This window comes from Protopterus annectens, chromosome 9.part0 (assembly GCF_019279795.1).
Source record: "Protopterus annectens isolate FY-2018-M chromosome 9.part0, PAN1.0, whole genome shotgun sequence".
NCBI lineage: Eukaryota > Metazoa > Chordata > Ceratodontiformes > Protopteridae > Protopterus > Protopterus annectens.
Genome location: NC_056743.1, coordinates 1520030602 through 1520044710, shown reverse-complemented (window position 1 = coordinate 1520044710; position 14109 = coordinate 1520030602). Strand labels below are relative to the sequence as shown.

The 14109-nt window shown below is 36.7% G+C and overlaps 1 protein-coding gene across 1 annotated transcript in view; it reads left to right on the top strand.

Annotated features, from left to right (window-relative positions):
- Positions 1–14109, top strand: part of LOC122810965 (E3 ubiquitin-protein ligase TRIM39-like) — a 218378-nt gene that overhangs the window by 107640 nt on the left and 96629 nt on the right. The gene's annotated exons all lie outside the window — the stretch shown is intronic.

The window sequence follows — 14109 nt, the reverse complement described above, 5'->3', positions numbered from 1 at the left end:
TGTGTGAGTGTGTGTGTGTATCAGATGAAGGAAAGAGAACTGCATTTATTCATCAGGCAGTTTCTGGTATGGGGTGACAGAAGGGTAACGTTAATCATCAGGGTGTTCCTCGAGTACTGTCTAGGACAGGATTGCAGTTTAAAGTGATACATGAGTGGCTACTATGTGAATTAGCTAAAACAACAAGTAAGGACTGAACTATCTATTGCTACTATTATGCAAGAAACCCAGAATCTCAAGACAAATGATATGCAGCAAGAATATTAGAAAAGAGGAAAGAAAAAGTACTTGCACAAGAAAAACTATTAAAAGCTGCAGATTATAAGAAACATTGGATTGCCTGGAAAGAGAAGTGACAAAGTAAGTGAGAACAGATAAAAAACAAAAAATAAAGGTTGTTGAAAGGTAAAAAATGAACACAGACAAGTTAAAGAAAAAGAGATTTAATATGGTGCAATATTTATGCAGAAAAGAAAGACAAATTAATCAGTACATAGTCTACTGCTTTAAAGATATTTGAAGAGGAATACAGATAAAGATATGTAAATAAATTTCACAATACAGAAAAGAAGATCACAAAGGAGGATGTAAAGAAGATCAGTGAGGTGGAAATTAAACAGAAATTGAAGTGGCAGACCATTTGTAAAGTGAAGGATTTAGTATGGAAACTCCAACAAGGGCAGTGTCACAACATGGTGGGCTACAGGGTCCCCAGAAAGAGGAGCAACAGATGGAACAGAATGCATTCAAGGAGAATATGTCACAGGGTGATGTTCTGGAGCCTTCTGTAGGAGACTCACATAAAAGTCCAGTTGAAGTTGCTCAGCAAGGGAAACTGTGGCAACTCTGACATAGGTAATGTTGCAGTGCAGTAGGTCAGTGGGGCCCCATATGAAGAAGCAACCAATGGATCACAATGAATCCGAAGAGAATATGTCACAGGATGAGGTTCTGGAATCATCTCACAGGAAACAGAGAGCAAAGAAGATGCTTTCAGTCCAGAAGAAACTGATCTACGGGGAATACCTGCTTGATTTAACAGAGATGGCTAGACATATTAAGATGGATGAAAGAAATAGATTTAAAAATAAATAGGACCCAAAATGTCATAAGACTGTTAAATTGCAAAACACATTAATCAGGACTATTAAGTGAAATTTGTGTAGCTGTGGTGGTGCAGCGGTAGCGTTGTTGCCTCACAGCAAGAGGTTCTCTCGTTCGATTCTCGGCTGGAGCGCCTTTTGTGTGGAGTCTGCATGTCCTCCCTGCAGTCAAGTGGCATTTGAAAGACATGCGTGAATTGGTGTGCCTTCGTTGAAGGCTGGGCGTTGAGCTGGCACCTCGGCACCATAAAAATCTACTGCCAATCATTAGCGGACTGGAGTTCCGCTGTGGCAACCCATAACCGGGAAAAAGCTGAAAGAAGAAGAAGAAGATTAAGTGAAATTCGTGTGATATAACAAAAATAAATAAGATGTTCTACTGTGAAGTTAAAATAATAATGGGTAAAGTGTTACCACAAGTAGAATATCACTATGGAACATCAGATAGGAAAACTATACAACAACTAAGGCAAGAAGTATCACAGTTAGAAGAATACAGTAAAGCGAAACAGATCATCACAAATTATTATAAAGACATGTGGTAAAAGCAATACACAGTATCAAAACAGAGCAGGATTTATCATATACTAGTTCCAATAATAAAATAAAACTATCAGTACAATCAGAAAAAAGTGTAACGGGTATGTTGATGAACATAAAGGAAATTACAAAATAAGCAATTAATTGATAACCCAAAAAGGTTTATAAAGAATTGGGAAACAAAGCAAAAGGAATAAAAACATCACCAAACACAGAATAAATAGGTGCATTTTGGAAAAGCAAAAGAAGATCCTTTTGAACACAACAAAGATGCTGAATGGATTAAAGAATTAAATGAAACACCAAGAAGCTCTACTATAGAAGATGTGAAATGCGATGAAGTAACTGCCAGAAAAATTAAGACAAAATTAATAAAAGCTCCTAAATGCAAACCCACTAGCCCAGATGTAATACCTGAAAGCTAAAGGTAATAATATCTCTACACAAAGAGTTACCCCTGAGTAAAAATTACTTATGTGCACATTCCAAACAGGCACCAACATGGTGAACAGCAGGAAAAATAATAACCCTCATTAAGAGTAAACCTGCAACCCATCTAAGAACTATTGATCCAGAAATTGCCTTCCAAAAATATGTAAATTACATACTGGAATTGATACAGCCAGAGTTTATAGCTATCTAGAAAAAAAAATTCAATCATGGCAATAGAACAAAAAGATTATAAAAAGTCACATGGAGCAAAGGATCCAAAATTCTCAAGCAAAGCTATAACAGACAGATGTAAAAGGGGAAACAATCTAGGCATGGCCTAGATAGATTACAAACAAACAAACAAACAAACAAACAAACAAACAAACAAACAAATAAACAAACAAACAAATAAATAAATAAATAAAACGGCATCCTGCATTCATGGATAATGGAATGCTTACAGATTTATAATATACACCCTACAATGATCAATTTCATTTAAGTGACTATGAAACTCTGATAAACCACTTTGTAGCTAAACCATGTCAAAGGGCAAATTATTATCCCAGGAGAAAAATTACAAAGAGAGATTTTCTAGTGTGATTCTTTGTTGAAGTTGTTATTTTGTTTTGCCATTAGCCCATTAAGCTTCTGAATTAATAGATTAGGCTATAGTTGCTGCTTTACCTCCCCCCCCAAAAAAACTACTTTGTTTAAAGACATTTCATCTAGTTTTTGTGAATGATTTAAAATTGTATAATTCATCAGATGATCTGAAGCACACCTACAAATGTTTAAAACGTCCTCAGGTAATATGAGAATAATATTTGGTCCTGATGCATATGCAAAAGCAACACTTATAAAAAGAAAACTGTAGCACCAAGAAAATATCAACCTGGAGCAGGAATGTGATATAAAAGAATGTGAGCTAGGGAAAGTGTATAGATACTTGAGAATAAATAAAGAATTAGCATTAAAACATGAACAAATGATATCAAAGCTTGGTAAGGAATACTTTATCAGACTAAAGCTAATATTGAAAACTGCTTTGTCATCTAGGAATAAAGTCTGAGCAATAAATTAAACTGTTCTTCATGTTCTGGCACCAAACTGCATTGAATCAGTTGGACAAGAAAACGAGAAAAATGCTTCAGCTTATTATATGATATATAAAAAACATGGCATAACAAGACTATATATCCTTCAGTTGGAAGGAGGTATGAGCTTCCTAGAAACTGACTACATGTATATACCCCTCAGTTGGAAGGAGGTATGAACTTCCTCGAAACTGACTACATGTATAGGTCTGAAGTCATGGAACTGAAAACATATTTGCTGATCTCATCAAATCCAAACATAGTGAAAGCTCTAAAACATGAAAATAAGAAGTCTAAGATGATGTCTTTGCTTAGTTCAGCAGAAGCATTTAAAGTGGAATGGGAAAAAAATCAAACCAGAAGTATATGAGAATCAGACAGCAAATGATAGCGCCAAAAAACTATATATATATATAGATGGTTCTACCTGACTCCAGAAGATCAAGAAGACCGACGAATCGCGGGTTGCAGAACATCGACAATGCAGAAGACCGACACGACGGATGACAACACCAACGCCGAGGATGCCGACATGGGGAAAGGCTGTGTCTGTGGGGATAGGGGTGGGTTAAGTGAGTTAGGGTTAGGAGCGATAGGGTGGGTTAAGTGAGTTAGGGTTAAGAGTTTATAGTGGGGTTAGAAGAGAGGTTTAGGAGGCGATAGGGGTGGGTTAAGTGAGTTAGGGTTAGGCCGGGTAGGTAAGTGTGTGGATAGTGACGGACCTTAGGGTTAGGTAAGGTTTAGTGTGGGCTTGTAAGGATTTTGGTGTGCTTGTGTTGTGTGTGTGGTTTGTGGAATGGGGATGTGTTTTGTTTTGTATGGGTGTTGTGTGGTTTCGATTATGTCAGGTAGAACCATATAGATATATATATATATATATATATATATATATATATATATATATATATAGATGGACATTATATAGAAGAAAAGGAAAGAAAATTGGAAAGTCCACAAATATAGGGGCAAGTATAGAAACCTCCTATAACGGCCACATTCATCTATACATACACAACCCTTTTCCCATTTTTGCACATGGGGGTGGGGTGTCACTTCAACAGTGACAGTCATCTAGAGCAAATGTTTGCACAATATTTGTTGCAGGAATTGTTTAGGAGGGGTGAATTAAAAGCAAAAGATGAAAGGCTAATAATGACGACCCAAGACAGTGGACTACTTACATGTTGCTTTACAAAGTCTATTGAAAAAGTAGGAGAAATAGATAAATGCAGGTACTATAAAACAGAACTTTAAACAGCTGCATATCTCATTGCTGGGTGTGATACACTCATGGTGGATAGTCTGTTTAGTTATAGTGGGGGTAGTACAAGCACTATATTATAGAAGTAACTGGGAAGCACTGGAAACATGAAGCACAGTCCATTTTCGACAGTGATGAAATTTGGATTACATGGGATCACCCATTCTCAACAGTTGAAAAAACAGATGCAAGAAAACCAGATATAGTAGTCCAAGAAAAAAAAGAGAAAAGAAACACTAATCATTGAAATTGCTACACTGAGCAGTTACAGTGTCTTGTGTACCGAGAGACACAGTCATAAAATACCAGGATTTGCAAACAGAAATCAGAGCAATGTGGAAGAAAGATACCTAGACTGTTCCAATAGTAGTGGGAGCAACAGGAATAATAAAAAAGAATGTACAATTGCACTAAATATGCTGCCAATACATGTAACCCATATGAACTGCAAAAGGAGATGGTTAAAGCTGAGTTAGTGTTGGCAGGTGAGGTGAACTTTCAGTATGCATCATAATTTATTATTTTAGAATGAGATGTTTAAACACATTTTCTCACTTAATTTAAATGTATTGTTATACAGTATGGTAGCCTGCAAGAAAATTCCATGGATTCACAACATTTCATTATTTGAAGTATAAGCCACCATGTACCCCATGCAGGAAGAGACTCCTGTATCCACATCTTAGATATAATTCCTTCCAAGGTCATTGAATCTCTGGTTTAGAGAGAGGAATATAGCATCTGACTCAGCAGCTCAGACAACCAGCCTTGATTATTTGAAAATTACATACCTGGACCTGATGAAATCATGCAACTCCCTTGCAAAGCAACATCCACTAGGGAGGATTTTGATATATGAGGGACACACACACACACACACACACACACACACACACACACACACACACACACACACACACACACACACTTGAATCCTGTAGTTATGGATTATAAGTAATATTCATGAAGATTCTCATTCAGCAATGCAAAGGACTATGCCCAGTGATTCAGAGCTCTATAAATTTACAATACTGAGTATGTCATGAATAATAAATGCAAAATTAAAATGCAACCTTTATATGGAGTCTGCAAGGTAGAATACCTGTTCTGCCACACAGATCACAGAGCTGAAGTTTTGAGTCACGATATGCATAATTCATTATTTCTGTAATGAACCAGAGACACGCCTAAGCAGGCATAACATTTGTATACTACCAGTATTGCATGCAGTATACATTAGATGTAATTTGGCAGTATGCAGTAAATCATAGGCAACATCACTGAAGTACTTAGGGAGCCCAAAGCAAATAACATGTCCATAGCCATTTCAGAATCCCTGCCTCCAATAATGAATCTTCAGTGGTGAGGAAAGGGTCTCAGAGCAGCCAAACATAATCCTGAATTTTGCATTCCCTTTTCTTATGAATCAGACGTACAGGTATGGTAAGATTATCTGAATTTGTCATGTAATACAAATCAAGTCTATATTAGAACATCGAAGTTTCAAAACTTCGAATGTTCTAATATCAAACCCTATTCAGCAAAAACTGAAAATATCGAAGCAACAAAAGAACACATTTTTTCCTAGGGAAAGAATTTGGTTGTCCACTTCTGTTGCTTCGGTATTTTCAGCACTGTGGTGGAAAGTTACAGGTCGGGTTCAGATAAGTGTACGATTGAGTGTGGGTTAGGGTAGTTAGGGTTAGGGTGCGGGTTAGGTATGTGTGCGATTGTGTGGACGTGAGGGTTAGGACGGGTTAGATGAGTTAGGGTTAGGGCGCGGGTTAGGTATGTGTGTGATTGTGTGGACATGAGGGTTAGGGTGGGTTAGGTGAGTTAGGGTTAGGGCGCGGGTCAGGTAAGTGTGCGGTTGTGTGGACATGAGGGTTAGGGCAGGGTAGGTGAGTTAGGGTTAGGGCGCGGGTGAGGTGAGTGTGCCATAGTGATGGACCTTAGAGTTAGGATTTGGGTTAAGATAAGTGGATAGTTAGTGGTGTGTGTATAGTTTAGTGTAGAGTTAGGTGTAAGATTTTATGTGTATGTGTGTGGATTGCTGCTTGTTTGGTGTGCTTGTGTTACGTGTATGTGTTTTGGAACAGCAAATTTTTTTCCCTAGGAAAAAAATTTGCTGTTCTGTGTGTTCGATGTTTTCAGCTTACACTGAATAGGGTTCGATATTAGAACATTTGAAGTTTTAAAACTTCAATGTTCTAATATAGACCCTACAAATCAACATAAGGTGGTTTGCAAAGTATAACAAGGACAAACAATGAAACTTTCATTAATCAGTCAGTCTCATCACCAGCAATGTCGCATCGTTTGTATAGCAGCCTTGCTAAAATTTTTGGAGTTGAAATAACATTCAAGAATCCTGATAAGTGTCATTAAAAGATTTGATACAAATTGTAAAAGTAGGGCATCCATATAATATTCATCTAGTTACGTCTAGTGACGAATAACAGAAGTTTTACTTACACATGCTTGAGTCAACCAAAAACATAACTTCTAAACAAGTTTAGTAAGCATTTATTGAGCACAAGCATCAGATAACATTCATTTAATTGCCATAAAACCCCACAAGCTTTACTCTTCCAAAAACTTGTCAATGAATCCTGTTGTTTCACTGTGAAAGTTTGCTTACTTCCAGACTACCCCAAAAGCAACCGTTTGAAGGACATCCAAATACTTTGAACTCAATAAAAACTGTTTGATGTCCAAACGAGTAGTGCTCACACCATAAGCTTCACACATAAAACAAGAAACAATTGTATACCTCCACAGATTTATTAGTTAAGCGCTTTCTTCCCCTAGCCTTCGGGGACTTCATCAGAACTGAATTGCCCTACAAGTCAGCCCTTTTATACAACTTAATAAGAACAAGTAATGGAATAACTGAATAAATGAATAAATAGAAACAATAGTATAAATGTTACATTATACATAAAAAATTTTGTTTTTTTAAATGTTATGAACAATACATACCTTGTTGTTAAAAACATTTATAACATTCAAAATGTTAGCGCTTTTTTCTTTAATACAGGCAGTAAAGACAAATAATCATTTAGTCCTGGTTCTACTAAGGCATTTAACTTAACAATCCAATAAAATTCCCTCAAATCCACATCCAGTTCCCACCAACTATCTTTTGGGTTGTGTTTAATCACTTCAAGAATGCCAAACATGAATTTTGTATACCCTTGGCAAATCAATGAATGTTTATAAAGAGCGTTATTAGTGTTACCTTTAACAATAGCATACAACTGCTAATATATCCTTGTACAGAATTTTTTGTCTGTTTTACCAATGTAGAAATACAAACATATTTGGCAAATGGCAACATAAATAATCCCTTTTGTGTCACAGTTGCCTTTCTGCAACAAAATGCCCTTCCTGCTGCCCCCTATGTGTGCCACATCTTGGTTCAGCACAAATGGGCATTGGCTACAATGACCACACCTGGTCGTTCCTTTCATAGACATAGTCCTAGGTGTGATAAAATGTTCAATCAAAAATTAAAAATTTTTCCCCACTTTGTAAACAAAGCTAGGTAATTGACCTAAGATGTTAAAAACTTCAGTATTACCTTTAAAAATAACTCAGTTTCTTTTTACAATCTCCTTAAGTGTACGTTCTCCAGTTCCATAGGGAATAACCATACTAGTGTAACCGTCCTTAATGAGGGGTTGAGTGGTTTGTTTGTGGATAGTCTCACCACTAGCCAACAGGGGCTTATACCTTGAACCCCATCCTTCAATTACTTGTTCTGCCACCCTTTCCAATAAACCACTTGGATATCCTCTAACCTTAAACATATCTGTGATGATGGATACTTCTTCCAAAAATATTTCCCTGTTAGAACACATTCTGCCTACCCTTACCAACTGTCCTTTAAAAATGCTTTTTTTTTTAGTGTGGAAGGGATGACAACTTTGAAAGTCTAGATAACTATTTGAAAAAGTTTCCTTCCTATAAGTTATAGATTCAAACTTGTTTTGTAATTTATCCTTAGAAATCATCACGTCTAGATAACTAATCTTTACTTTCAGACTACCACAGCTTCCAAACAATTTTAAATCCAATATTCAGCAATCTCAGAATTAGTTTTAGAAATCATGGGCTACAAAGGGCTTTGAAGAAGTGGGGCTTTGTCCCAGAAAAACATTTTTCCAAACCTTGCTGCCTCCCTTGTTTATCCCTTGTCCTACCAGTCTGCTAATTGTCTGGTAATTGCCTTACATAAAACCCCAAGTTATTCCTACATGTGATGGGACTTGGAAACAATTAAGTTAATGCTGTCACATAAAATCTAGGAGGATGCGTTTTTGGGCTTCCTATGATCCTTTCTGTCAGGCATGACCACTTGAGAACCCTGGCTTCTGTAAATTCATGCTGCTTTCTACTCAGGTCACATGAGGATGAGCACAATGTGTACATTTAGTAGTTCTGAATTCCTCATAACCTTCCAATTGACCACTGCAAGAACCCCCCCCCCCCAAGAGGCATGCTGGCTAAGTACCATAATCCACCACCAGACCACCCAGTCCCCTATCTGATATTAGATTACTGATATTCTAAGTTATGCCCTACATCTGCGCCAGAAGGCCTGACTATAAAAATCTTTAATTTCAATTATCTTTAAAACAGACTTGTCACCTAGGAGTACTGATTTAATTATGCTAAAGCAAACTCTGCTGCATTCAGCTCAGAAGAGCACAGAAAGACAGTATCCTGTCCTTCAACAGCATACAATACCACTCTGAAAACTTACATTTCCTACCCCTAAAAAACAGAAATAGATATCATCTGGATTATCCCTCCTCCTCCCACTGTTTGTCTGACCCTGAAGTTCTGAAGTCATTAATCAGGCCTTGATTGTTGATGGTGTAGCTAGGAAATAAGATTCCTCTTCCAGCATAATTGATACCATTTATTTTTTTCAGAATAAAAAATGTTAGCTAAGTGTATTTTCAGGCCATGACAAATTTGAGGCTCAGACATTAACATATAGAAATATAATCAGTAAATGGGCAATTTAGAAACATAAACCACCAGTGACTTACCATACAAGAACATGTGCTGTTCCGCACTTGTTACTTGTCATCATATGCACAACTGTTAATGGTTCATAGGTTGGCACTAGGATATCTGCCCTAGGGCCTATACAAGCCTAGCCATAACAATTCCCTGGCTACTTCTTTCCACAATATTTACTTCCCTGGACCCCTGTCTAGCAGGGTGACTGACGTGATCCCTGGGGTAAATGTCCTATCTCTCATCCAGTCGTCAACGTTCCTTTTGAAGAGGGCCAAGGAGGCACTCTGCTTGACATGTATGGGCAGTCTATTCCAGAGTATGGGGAGTCTCTGGGTCTCCAGGGAACAGAAAACACAGATAATTGTTTTAATTTGGGCCTACAATCTTTTATGAAGTTATACAAAAATAATTAAATGGATTTTTCACTTTAAGAACCAGGAAAAGGGAAGCCAAGATGCTCTAGTACTGTTAACAACAGATAACTCAAAATGCAGTGTTTATTCACAAACTTGCTCATTTTCCTTTATTGCTTGATGATTGGGTCCTAAAGGAATGTATTGCTTTAAAACACATTCCACTTGGTTTAAGACTTACTATGTTTCCAAATGATGTACAAAATGGGTCTTGTATGTTCAATGATATTGTTAATATTCTAAACGAGAGTGGATTAGCAGGGTTATTATAGCAGATAATGAGAAACGTATGGGCATGTTGTTTAATGAAATTATGGAATTAAACCAATATATTCAAGAAAATATGTTATTCACATTGAGGGAATACAAAGACAAATACTTATGTGTTTTTCATGATTTTGATGTGATTATGGAAAAGAACAAAAAAATAAAATGTTCTAAGTTAGAAAGGGATGAAAAAGAGTACCAGGGAGGAAAAGCATATTCTATGTTCTTGCCCAAAACAAAGGAAAGAGTTTCAAACAAAGAGGGTGATAATAGTACAGGTGGTGGTGTACATGGGAACAATGGAGGAGAGGGATATATACATGAGAGAGTCCCTTTAGAAAGACCCCCACCCAGGAGATCCCCGAGAATTCAGAACCTGGAAGCACAGCCTTCCTATCCTCAGGTGACACGCAAATGGCAGCCCAACCGGTACAACAGGGAACAGGAGAACAGGACGAGGGTTACTTAAGTGTGGGGTATACAAATGAAATCCAAACCATTAATCAAGAAGGTTGTATATACAGTTATGATGGTGTCCATGTTTTTAATTTTAGTGACATTGTTTTAAATGTGGATCATTTCAAACTTTTTCAAAATGGATTTACTTTTGTCCCTGCAAAAAAGGGGTCACTTAGTACAACTTTGCTAGGAATTAAAATGTTCACTAAGAACCTGAATTTAAAGAAATTATTTTCCGAAGTTCATAGTATTTCTTCAAAAACAAGATTAATTAAAAGAAGTACCATGAACCCACCACTCCACCCGGTCTTAAATAATTTTGATACCCTAGTGGAGAATGAAGTAAAAATACTCTTCAATACCAAAAGATAGTATAATGGGAATTTAACAAAAGAGGAGAGGAATTTACTACAGACAATAAGTAACAACAAAAATATCAGAATCATAAAACCCAATAAAGGGGGAGTGGGGTAGTTATAATGGAACAATGGGACTATTGCAGAAAAATGACTGATTTATTGAATACAGAAGGAAGGTATGTCCAGGTTTCATGAAAAATGATTGAGATAGCTTATAAGCAGATAGATTTGCTTTTGGATGATAATTTAATGCAAGGTGCCATCGATTAACAACTTCAGAATTTTTTAAGTGTCAAAAAAACAGTTATACCTGGGATATTTGGGATCCCCAAGGTAGATAAGGATGTTAACAACCCCCCTTGAGACTTATAGTGGCATCTGTTGGATCTAAAACCCAACCTTTGGTCATTTATGTGGGCACCAAATTACAACCATTTTATGGCCTATACAACCATATTTTGATAGACTCATGGGATTTTCTTTCAAAAATAGGTAAGGTTGGGTTTGATGCCAATTTAAGTTTTGTAACAATAGATGTCAAGGATCTATTTTCTGTGATCTCCCAACATATTGGTTTACAATGGTTTGAAGAAATATTAATGGAATTTGACTTTTTGTCAGCAATGGATTTTAGACTGGTCATGGAAAATATGGAAATTATATTAAAAAACTATTTTATATATTTTCAGGGGGAGTATTATAAGCAGTCGGAGGGGGTAGCAATGGGTGCCCTGGGTGCCCCAATTTATGCAAATATTGTCCTATTGTACTGGAAAAGACAGTATGTGTTTAATTCCGACTACTTTAAATATATTAAGTGGTATTACCGCCTTTTGGATGATAAACTGATGGTCTGGCAAGGACCATTGGAAGGCACTGAACACTTTATGGATTACATCAGTAAGACAACTTAATTTTTATCCTTTACCCACCATGTTAGGGTTTCTGGTATTGATTATTTGGATGTTAAAATAGTTGAAGATATTGTCTCACGTATTTTTAGGAAACTATTTTCCAAATTCATATTTGCATTATCATAGCAATCACCCTTTACACCAAAAGAAAAATACTGTCAAGGGGCAAATGGTAAGAGCTGCCTGTATGACCTCATTTAGGTGCGATTTGATTGGGGAGTTAGATTTTATAGAACATTTGTTTGTATCAAGGGAATATCCCAAAGCCTTGATTGTTTTAGTTAAAAATTAAATGTTAGCTGGGTGGGGTACAGAATGCATTCCCCTACTCAATAGTAATAACCTATTCAGCAGTGTAACACCTCTGTGGGTAATGTAGGTAAGGAAGCGGCTTCCCCCAATAATCATATAAATGATAAAAGCTATTATGTTATACAGTATAATCAGGACACCAATAAAATCAATGATATAATTTTCAAATATAGGAATATATTTAAAATGATGCCCAATAGTCTTGAGGTGTTTAGTTATCCTCTCAAGTTTACTTATAGGAGGGGGGCAATTTGAAAAATGTGTTTGAGAGCAGCTCTAAATACAACCCAGAGGGGAGTGAAGGGGGAAGAGTTATAAAAGGAACATATAGATGTGGGCATTGTCCACAGTGCCCCCATGTGGCTAAAAATGTGAGTTATTTTTACCCAGTCTAAATAGGAACGATGGTTGCTATAACTGTCAAACTAAAGGTGTGATTTAACTGGCATACTGCACCCAGTGTGTTATGCATACTACATAGGTAAAACAGAGAGATGCCTGAGACAGGGAATATATGAGTATATATATGATATAAGTAAGAAAAAAGAAACTAATGCCCTAGTCAGGCCTATTAGTATGTCTAACAGGGTTGAATACAAATTTTGGGTGATTGAGCAAGTTAAACCCTTTGATCAGGGGGGAGATTGGGAAAATGAACTTGAATTTAGGGAGCTATTATGGTAATTACAGTTGGATGTTTGTGTGAGCCCTGGGTTGAATGACTACATATCAATTACACCTGCATTAAAAATGAAAGCTTTGTCCTATTGACTTGGAGAATATTATCTCATATACATATCTATTATCTATTACAGTTTCTTAGTATATGATTTCAGGTTTCTTATATGTATTTAGTTTTAAGTTTGGTATTTATTGTATTTTTAAATGCAATATGAGTGGGATTTTATATGTCAGGTGGCATTGAAATATGTAGTTAATGGAGAACTGTGACTTTAAACAAAATCAGCCAATGCTGTGTTAGGAGTGATTATTTAATTAATGTTTGCTCATTATTCTGACAAACTTTCATGTATTGAAATGAAAGCACTCAAGTTTTATTAAAACACTTGGATTTATTATCTTGGTGTGATTTTGTGGTGAACTGTTTCTGGGGTATCCTTTATTGGACTACAGTACTGCCGAGCTGTGTGGTTATTCAGGCGTCATTTTCCTTTCACTTTTGTTTCGGTGGGTCATATTCACAGAAAACCAAGCAGGACAAATCAAAGTGCTCTTGTCCTAGCTATGGATTCTAGCTCATCCTGCAGGATCTCAGGCCAAACAAGAGATATAATTACTCAGGTAGCCATGGAGGGTAAGGCCATCAAACCTACAGAGAAACCTCTTTTCTGCCACTTTTATATATGATCATATTTTTTAGGTCACTACTACCTACAGCTCAAGAACATAGGTAGGATGAGTCTGCAGACTTAGTGGCAAGTCTGAGAATGCAGCTTCCACTTCTGCACCACAGAGTGGATCACTACCACAGACTGTAGCTGCAATCAAGTGCAGCTGTCAGTCTCATGCTTCCTGTTGTCATCACTCACGAACTAGACCTTAAGATACTAACTCCTTCACTGATACAAACAGATTCATCTACATGAATAGAGCAATCCATCCTTCACTAGGAGGTTAGTATGGCCACTGGTTTGCAGGTATTAATTTCCATTCCAGTTACGTCACACTTAGTGAAGTGTTTGAGTGTGTGAAAAAGGTTATGGTTCTGTGAAGCCAAAATGATATCATCTACAAACAAATCGAATGCAGCCTTTAGATCAGCAAACTGGAAAAAACCTTGATCTTCTGCTACATCATGACACTCAGTTTAATGAAAATGATAAAAAGAAATGGTAAAACATGTATTTATTTATATATCAAGTGAACTATCTTAGCATGCAGAATTTATTTTATCCAA